The sequence below is a fragment of the Coenobita brevimanus genome, chromosome 33 (genome assembly GCF_032717465.1).
Source record: "Coenobita brevimanus isolate Jiangsu-jjx chromosome 33, ASM3271746v2, whole genome shotgun sequence".
In the NCBI taxonomy this organism is placed as follows: Eukaryota; Metazoa; Arthropoda; class Malacostraca; order Decapoda; family Coenobitidae; genus Coenobita; species Coenobita brevimanus.
Window position 1 is genome coordinate 32,068,998 of NC_136986.1, and position 8,384 is coordinate 32,077,381.

The 8,384-nt window shown below is 44.8% G+C and overlaps 2 pseudogenes; both read right to left on the minus strand.

Moving 5' to 3' along the window:
* Positions 1-4,088: 4,088 nt before the first annotated feature.
* On the minus strand, positions 4,089-4,900 carry LOC145395850 (uncharacterized; annotated as a pseudogene).
* A 75-nt stretch (positions 4,901-4,975) lies between these two features.
* LOC145395851 (uncharacterized) lies at positions 4,976-6,922 on the minus strand (annotated as a pseudogene).
* Positions 6,923-8,384: the final 1,462 nt, after the last annotated feature.

The following is an 8,384-nucleotide window of genomic DNA, read 5'->3' on the forward strand; positions in this document are numbered from 1 at the left end:
TAGTTTATCTACCTGTCTGCCCTTTATGGACATCGAAGGGGATGCATATAGAACTTTCTAAACAGCTGTTACATGTGTATATTTATGAACAATTTAAATGTGTACGTTACAGTTGCTATTGTGGCGCCCCTTACGGCCATGATTAGAATTAAGAAAATATAAATTAAATTGATATGGTGGACACTTGGCAGCAAATTACGGCAGGGTTTATTTTTACTTCTACTACCTTATTACTATTAGGTGCAACGGGTGGGATGGGTGGATGGATTGATGGGGTTAGCAGAGCAGATGGGTTGGGTGGGCAAAGTTGAGCGAGTATGTGGATGTGGAAGGGAGCATAGTGGGTGGAGTGGGTGGGAGGGTGGGAAGGTTGTATAATTGGGCAGGGGGGGCAGGGAGGATGTGGTGGGATAGTGTGGATATGTGATTGGATGAGCAGGATCCGTGGGTGAGTTTGGGTGAATGGATGGGTAGGAGTTAGTGGGTGGTGGAAAAATAGGTGCGTGGTAGGAATGGATCCATGAATTATATTCGTCGGAAAATGAGCCCAAGGAGGGTGTTAAGTGCGTAAAATGGGAGCCCTGGGTTGCTATCACGGGAAGTGGCCATCCAGGGTCCCAGGCAACACCGATATGGACAATCAGTGGTTTTAGCAGAACAACGTCAAGTATCGCTGCTTGTAATTACTTGTTTTATCATAAACCATTTTAGTTTTATAAACAATAAATATTTTTACCACTATACTTTTCTTAATGTGCTCCAGTGAACATTAACCCACTGCGTCCTGGCAGATTTTTCACCAAAGACCTCCTTCAGTCCCGGCAGATTTTCGATTTTTTATTTTTTTGCTAAAACCTCTGCTTTCTATGAAAAACATCGAAAAATCAGAGAGAAAATGCCCACCTGAGCTTAGAAATTTCTGGTACAGGTGACCCTACCCTCACCTCGTACTCTCTTCTATTGAGCCCGGCTCCAGAGAAGATGTTTTCTGTGGGAGGGGTAACTATTCCAAACCACTCAGAATAGGCAGATATTTATTTATATATTTTTTTATTTTTCCAAATGCGACTATGAAGGAACCAAAGGCTAGGAGCCCACAAACATTTCCATCCAAGAAAAAAACAAAAACAATACAAAAGTGAGCCAAACTCAAGATCTGTTCATTTCGAAATACCTGGACACACTGCGTTTGAGAGACTGGAGATCATAGGAAGTAGGAAATACAGACAGAGAGAAACAGTTCCAGAGTTGACCCGTTGCATAAATGAAGGACTGGGAGTAATGTTTAACTCTTGCATTAGAGAGTTGGACAGAAAAGGGATGAAAGTTTGTTGCTAGACGGGTGTTATGCGCCTATCATAGAGGTGGAGGGATGCAAGCAGACATTTCAGAGAAGCAGTGACCACTGAAGCAGCGACAGAAAAGAGATAAAGAGGCAACATTGCGGTGAAGAGACAGTGGTTGAAGGGAGCCAGTAAGAGGAGGAGAGTTAATGAGACGAAAAGCCCTTGACTCTATCCTACTGATAAGAGCTGTATGTGGGGAGCCTCTCCACACGTGAAGATTGTACTCTACACAGGGGCGAATAAAACTCATGTATGAAGGCAACAAATGTGCAAGGGTAAAGAAGGTACGGAGTCGGCTTAGCACACCTAATCTCTTGGAAGCTGATTATATAAGAGATATAATATGATCTTTCCAAGATAAATCCCGAGTGAATGAAACCCCAAGCATGTTCAAGGATGATGCAGGCTGGAGCTGGATATTATCAAACATTAGTGGGTACTCCTGTGGAAGATTCTCTCAGGTTATTGGTGTAAAAATTGAGTCTTTGATGCATTAAAAACAACAAGATTATTTTTACCCAAGTCAGATATACGAACCAAGTCAGACATTAGGTGTGTCTTAGCCTCATCTCTTGGTTGTTGAAGTAACTGCTGGGATGGACATTGCGGGAACCGAATGGAAGGGTGAAAGGTGGAATTATCAGTGTACTAGTGGATGGGGTTAGATGTACAGTTCAGAAGGTCATTGATGAATAAAAGGAAGAGAGTTGGTGACAGGACAGAGCCCTGAGGAGAATGATGGCCGTCTACAACAGCGGCTATAGAGCGACCAGAAAGGAAGCTGTAGATGATGGCACAGAAAGAAGGATAGAAACCGTAAGAGGGCAGTTTGGAAATTGAAGATTTATGCCAGACTCGATCGAAAGCCTTTGAGTTGTCAAGTGCAATTGCAAAGCTTTTGCCAAAGTCCCCAAAAAAGGATGACCAGGAGTCTGAAAGTAGGCGAGAAGATCGCCAGTGGAGCATCCCTGACGGAACCCACACTGACGATCAGAAAGAAGGTATGAATTTATATGTACTACAAGAGTATATTGGTTTTCGTACAGTAATATAGGAGATATAAGTGGCTTCACTCACCAAACACATCAGCATACTGCACCTTCCTTGGCAACGTTACCTGCTCATCACTTCTGCACATTTCTTCCTCTAATGCCACGTAAACTTTGTCCTCGACATTGTCATCGATTGGGGAATCACTCTTGCCTTGAATTTTGTACTGTGGTGCGACTTGTCTTTACTGGCCAGGTCACTGGTAACAGGTGAGTTACTGAGACAATGGCATGCAAAGGGGGGGGGCGGGAGGTCACGTAGGGTAAGGCATTTTCCCTGCCTGTCCTCGGGTAGAGGAAGGTGTCCCACGTATACATGCCAAAAATCATGAGCAAAATGTGAAAAATGTGCAAATGACAGACCTTGGAATTGCAGTGCATTTTTAAATGTCAATGGGAGTCACAGTGACAAAACGTTCGGGCGCATATGTACATCAACAGGATGCAGCGGGTTAAAGATTCCATCACTTTTCGTTGTGCAGACTACCATTCCCTGTCACGATGTACAGTACCTTCAAAATTCAGCAAACATTAAAAATCTTTATATTTTTGGTTTTCTTTTCTGACAACTATATCCTCCCAGTTTTTCTCGACCTGTGATGCAGCTGGCGTGGAGTTCACGCAGGCGCTGTATAAGGCAGAAGTGGATAACACGGCACCGGGTTCCTTATTGCACCTCACAGCACGCACACTGCTACAGTAAGATTGTTTACTCAATACTCAATGTAGATTATAGTACTGTGATCTTTTTTCATCATCTTCTTCTGTTATGAAAATAATGTCATTACTCCTTGTTGCTGTATTTCATCATCATCATCATCAAGGTAGCACTAACTACTCCCTGCATCTTCATTTTGCTTCATAATGATCTATGCCTAACTTCATGTACAAAGCGATAAGGTAAAGCTAATTACTCCATGCACTGTCACGATCTAATGTTCGCTGACATTTTCCTGCAGCCTGTGGTGATGGAGAGTGAATCATGAAATATCTTCATGTGGTACCAATATCACCTACACAATAAAAGATTACAACAAGGAGGAGTGTCTTTGAAGTTCAGGGAGGAAAGAGAGGCAAGAAAAATCGACAAGAAGGCAGCAGAGGATTCTCGGTGACCTTATACTCGTAATAGAGCAGTATCTGTGTTGAGTTTATCCTCCTTAAGGCTTCAACTCAGGCACACCACGACAAGTAAGGTTAATTAATCTAGGCACCAGTGTTTAAATATAATAATATTAATAATGATGATAATAATAATAATGATAATGATAATAATAATAATAATAATAATAATAATATTAGTCAATAAACCAGAAAACAGCAGACAACAACAATAACAACAACTACAGCAACAATATAATGGTAGGGCAGGGAAGTGCATTCTCAAATATTTTCCCTTTACTGTGCCGGGAATTGAAGCAGGGACTTTCAGGTAAGAGCCAGGCAGCTTCCCGCCGGTACACTATTCATCACACCATTATGTCATGGCCTCTGTGTAATGGTGTGCATTGTTATCGCCCGCCTTTATAAGGCAGAGTGATAATGTTGTCCACCTCTGTGTGTTTGTGTGTGTGTAATAATAATAATAATAATAATAATAATAATAATAATAATAATTGGTTTATTGGGTTAGCAGTGATACACTGACAATGTACATGGGATTTACTTAACATAGTTTATGCTAAATCTAGGACTAGGCTGAGTTAATCATGTGCACGATGGATGGAATGGTGCTGTTCTTGTACTGGTCAGTCCTCGGCACTCTGATCGGCACAAGCTTGTTAATGTGCCTTGTAGCGCAGCGTGGTGGGGGAGCGTCAGGTGGGAGGAAGTGTCGGTGACGAGGGTGACATAATAGCCCCCTCCCAAACTTCCCCAGTGCCTCCCAATGCCTCTCGGAAAGCCTTGGCAGACTCAGGGTAGTCAGGGCATTGTCGTAGCCGTCATAGGCAGGGACCAGGATGATCTTGCACTCTCTCTTCTGTGTCCTCTCCAGCTGCTGTTGTTGTGTGAGGGTGAGCGAGGAGGATCACGCTGGGGAGGCATACATGAGGGTAGGGAGTATGAAGGCGGTATAAACGCCATGTAGCTCCTTCGGTGGCGTTCCCAGTGACTTGAGTCTACGCAGCATGTACAGTTTATATGAGGCTGTCCTCATTATGTTGATGACGTGTTGCTTCCAGCTCAGCTGGTCATCCACCATTACACCGAGCAGTCTAGTGGACTGGATCAACTGGAGGGGATGGGCGCCCACTGACAGCTGGGGACGATCCACAGCCTGTGAGGAGGTACAGAAGTGCATCACCACGGTCTTGGTGTGGTTGATTGTCACTTTGTTCTCTTCAGTCCACTTCTTGAGCTGTCCAGGGTGGACTGGAGCGACGAGTAGTCCGGCTGCCTGGTGTTGATGGGAATGCCAACGGTACTGTCGTTTACATACTTCCACCGATGCGGGGTGTCCATGAGGGCATCGTTGATGAGGATGAGGAAGCACAGTGGACCCATCTTGGTACCCTGGGGAACCCCACAGGTCAGGGGTAGGAGGGAGGAGATCGACCCCTGATACCTGACGGCCTGATGTCACCCGGTGAGAAAGTCAGCCAGCCACGCTGTCAGCTATGGATGGGGTCCCAGTTGTATGGCCTTGTTGATGACAACAGTATTGTCAACAAGGTAGAATGCCTTTCTAAAGTCAACAAAAGCGACAGCCAGAGAGGTGTTGCGTTTGTCCAGGTGGCTGTGTAGGAAGTCAAGAAAACTGGCAAGGCAAAGAGTAGTGGAGGAGGACTTCATGTTACCAAATTGTTGTATATCTATTGAGTTTTTAATTTAATCATATGCCAAGTCGAAAACAAAATCCTAGTAAATAAGGCTCTGGATAGGGGTAATGGCAATTGGTCTGAGGTCACTCAGTGACTGTGGGCTATGGATTTTGGGGATGGGTGTTACGTAGGAAATTTTCCAGTCACCGGGGCAGGAGTTTTGAGATAATGATGCATTAATTATGGCGGACAGTGGGAGAGCAGGTTCTGGGGCAAATTCTTTGTATATTTTGATTGGCAGGTCAGAAGGTGTAGTAGATCTGTTATGCCTCAGTTTCTTCAATTTTGTAGCTACGTTGGCCACCTGGACAGAAGGAGATGGTGAGGGGGAAGGGAGGTAGGCAGGTAGGAGAGAAGGGTCGAGAGGGGGCAGACTCTGACAGATAGAGGCAAAGTGACTTAATCTCTCGAGCTGCTAGGTCAGGTGATAAGTCAGAGGTACAGGGAAGAATAGAAGTTTGCTTTTGTAAGCCACAAAGAGCTTTGACTCTACTGAACCACAGACTGCTGTCTTGCTGTTTGAGGTGATGTAGTTTGTTTGGGTAGTAGGATGACTTGGCTGCCCTGATCTCCCTGATGACCCTGTTCCTCAGGGACCTGAACATGACGCGGTCCGTGTAATAAGTCCTGTTGCGTTGTTTGATGAGTCGTTTGAGGCGTGGTGTCATCCATGGGGCATCTGATGTATCCACAGAGAAATCTTTGATAGGGAAGAAGTGGTGAAAGGCTTCAATCGTGGTTGTGGCATAGTTCCTCCACTTAGTATCTACAGCCTCAGCGTCCAAAACTTCCCTCCACTGGTGTTGAATTACCCACCTTCCAAACTCCCTCATGGCAGAGTCCGGCATAGGACGGTGGTATCGGGTGACCCTTTGCCTTGGTATGGAGGTGTTAGGTGCCGGCGTCCACAGAATGGTGATATGGGTGCTCCGGCCGAGAGGGGGGAGAGGTCGGGGAGGGGAGTACTGCTGGGCCATATCAGTGATGATAAGGTCGAGGGTTGTTTGCTCGTGGGTGGGGAAATTCACGACCTGAGTAAGATTTAGCTGGTATAAAATTTCACTGATGTCCAGGCGATTGAAGTCCCCACATACAACCAGCTTTGCAGCAGGAAATCTCACTCGTAAGGCATCGGCAGTCTCAATGATGTGATTGGTGAGGAGGTGGGCGGTGGGGACACGTGGAGGGTGATACACCACACACACGATGACAGATGCAGTGTGACGGGGGCAGAGACGGGGGTTTAGCCTAACCCACAAGGCCTCAACTCCCTCGGGAATCTCAACACTGAGGTGTGAGGGATTCAGGTCAGCGCGACAGAACAACGCTACCCCTCCACCCTGTGATTAACCCTGAGATGGTGAAATAACACAAAGTTTTGAATGTTACACACTTCAGGGGTAATCTGCCACACCTCTGTAATTGCCATCATGTCACAGCCTGTAGTGCGCACTGCTTCGATCACTTCTTCCATCTTGTTGGTCAGTTAGGTTACGTTGGATAGGAGGAGGGTAGAAAGGTTATACCATACACGTGTCACTTCACAAAGGTTGCGAGGTCTTGGTACAACATTTTTTGTTTTCTTTTTTTCGCTCGTAATCACAGGCACTGTGCACACAATCCGCCTACCACTCGCCCACCACGATTGCGAAAAAGATCCAGGTCTTTCAAGCACTGAATCACTGAACTTGGTGGATAGCCACATCCCCGCTTCATTTTATAAAGTTCACTGGGTCAGTACCGGTAGATTGGAAGAGCGCACATTCTGCCACTGCACATTCAACTCAGTTGTGAACCTTAAGTGCAGGGGAGGGGACAGGGTCAACAGACTGAACCCAGGCTGCTACAAAGCGTCAAGTCACACCAGGGGCGGGAGGTCACGTAAACATGTCCGCTCGCCACCACGGTCACTCACAGTGTGTGTGTGTGTGTGTGTGTGTGTGTGTGTGTGTGTTACCATTTTATCTCATGAACGGTTTGAGCCATCAACATGAAAATTTCAGGGTATCAAGATATGGCCAAACTCTTGGCCGTGTTCGAAAATGAGCACTCGGGGTCAAGGTCAAGGTCATCAAAATGACTACCACAAGTCAACAAAAGTCGTTCTATTTTATGAAGGCAGTTTGGGTTGGGCGCTCTGGGACCTCAGTCTGTTAGCTCTGTTGTCACATCATCGCCACACACGTGCTCTCTCTCTCTCTCTCTCTCTCTCTCTCATATTTATATTAACTACTACTAATTTTATTTTCTTTATTTTCTCTCGTGTTTTCGACTTTTTTTCCACACCACCCCTTAGGTAAAAGTCTATAGGTGCGTTTTTTTTTTTTTTTTTATAGCTTCCATGGCGGGAGACTGACCGAGTATGAACCGCTCACGCAGGGGTGTCCCTCGTGTCACCACCTGACAACGTCGCAAAAGCAACACTGACAAGTCTTATGAGATTTATACTATACTATAGCTTTTTTTATTGAATTACATCTATACAGAGTGTTTAAAATTCATTTATAAGTAGTAACTAGCTTAAAATAGGATAGTGAGAGAGAGAGAGAGAGAGAGAGAGAGGTGAACACAAATAATTACACGTGTGTTGGAGGCGATGTGACAACAGAGCTAACAGTGTGAGATCGCAGATCGCCCCACCCAAACTGCCTTCATAAAATAGAACGACTGTAGTTTTTATCACCGTCCTTTAGCACTATTATATCTCATGAACGGCTTGAGCTATCAAACATGAAACCTTCAGAGTATCAAGATATGGCCAAAACATTGCACTTGGCCAACAGCATACTCTGGCGGGATATTAGCATTCAGCTCCCGAATGCTTTCCTTTCGTTATTCATGTCATTCCTGTGCGTCAGTCTTAAAAGTCCTGCTTCCTTTCTTTACGTGCTATGCGCTAGGGACCTAGCTAAGTGTGTCTTTTAATTAGAATCCATAATTATTTATTCCTGTGCTGTTTCTAACAGCATCATGATTAGTATTATAGGTGATATTTTTATCACTATCATTATCACGATGACCATATTAACTGCAGTATAAATATCACTGTGCTAACGATATTGAGAGAGAGAGAGGGGGGGGGGATATTATGTACTTTCGGTCGTAGTTTCTTTCCTTAGTAAATACATTTTCATGTTATTGTGGTAATGAAAAAATGGGGTTTTGTT